A 1,276-nucleotide genomic window follows, 5' to 3' on the forward strand; every position below is an offset into this window, starting at 1 on the left:
GTCAAAGATTCCCCTCACTTACCACACTCCCTTCACCCCAGGGAAGACATAAACACAACATTTGCTGAATCTAGCGGAAGGACATCGTTTCTAGGTGTGAGCTAAGTATTCAATTTTATCTATTTCAGCCGAGACTATTTGACCTTGAAGGTGTTCACTGTTGTTCACAGAGAGTGAAGCTGGAGGAACTCTGATTCTAGGAGGGGCTTGCTCTTCTCGTAATGGCTTCATTGCAGCTCAGGTACTGATCCTTCAAAATGGATGCCTGAGTGGAGGGGAGGCAAGGGCAAGTGCTCACTAGCTAGGCCCAAACCTGGGAAAAGGCTTACCTGGGCTTGTTGAATTTTGGTCTGAATGGCTTGGGAATGCCCCTTGGGACGTGTGGATTCTCACGACCTCTTCCAAGAACAGGAGCGTTTTGATCATCTCTGCCATTTCTTCTCCTTCAGACGTCAGGGACCTTGGACCCGTTATTGGAGAAGAGAATTGAGGAACTTCCTCAAGTCCACGTTGGCACTCCGTATGTTTCTGCCTGTATCAGTGAGTTTCAATATGTCTCATGAATGTCTTTTGAGCCTGGTATCCTCTACAGCTGTCTCCACGCCAGTATTCTCCATTGTAGCAGAACATCTCTCATCCATGTGTTCGCATCTCTCCTCAATCCGTGCAGCCAGCTTACCGGCCAGCTTCTCTTCGTGTCTCCCCTAAAGTCGACTTCACCAGGACTGGGCAAGTCTGAAAGTACCTCGGAGCCTGACCAGTAAGCTGATGACAGGCAGATCTTCCACTGTCTGCCCTTTCAGGTTCTGGAAACTGACCTGTGACCTCAGGTCTTTGGGCAGCAGCAGTATCTCGAACTTACACAGCTTCCCGGACCAAAGACCTAAGCCAAGCTCCACAGAGGGCGGCAGCCCCTCCATCACACTGATCCACCCACAGAACTCTGCCCGGTTACCTAGGATCCAACAGCCACAACAAGCCTCGCGGTACACACCAACATTCCACCTGGAATCCAACCGCTAACTGCCATCCCCAATGGCTGCTGCATCTTGTCAGTGTTGGGGGAGGGGCTGCATCCGACGAGAGGTTCCTAAGGTAAATGTGATTCTACCCACTAGCGTCCCATGGGCCTTTCTTCTTCCCTCTTTCCTTTTGTTCAGAGCTCTATGCACCGTACCAATGGAGGGAAGTGTGTCCCTTTTCAGTTGATGGTTTCACACGTCTTTAAACTTTCTAACAGTTCACAGTACACAGGGACCCACTAAAGGAGACTTAT

At 50.1% G+C, this 1,276-nt stretch overlaps 1 long non-coding RNA gene across 2 annotated transcripts; it reads left to right on the forward strand.

Moving 5' to 3' along the window:
* Positions 1–875, forward strand: LOC140695294 (uncharacterized). Of its 2 annotated transcripts, none has more exons than XR_012070989.1 (3): positions 1–241; positions 450–540; positions 671–875. It is a non-coding gene; the product is annotated as an uncharacterized lncRNA (long non-coding RNA). The 2 variants fall into 2 exon arrangements; XR_012070990.1 differs by having other exon boundaries at positions 623–840.
* The last annotated feature ends 401 nt before the right edge of the window (positions 876–1,276 follow it).

The sequence above is a fragment of the Vicugna pacos genome, unplaced genomic scaffold (assembly GCF_048564905.1).
Source record: "Vicugna pacos unplaced genomic scaffold, VicPac4 scaffold_195, whole genome shotgun sequence".
NCBI classification, from domain to species: domain Eukaryota; kingdom Metazoa; phylum Chordata; class Mammalia; order Artiodactyla; family Camelidae; genus Vicugna; species Vicugna pacos.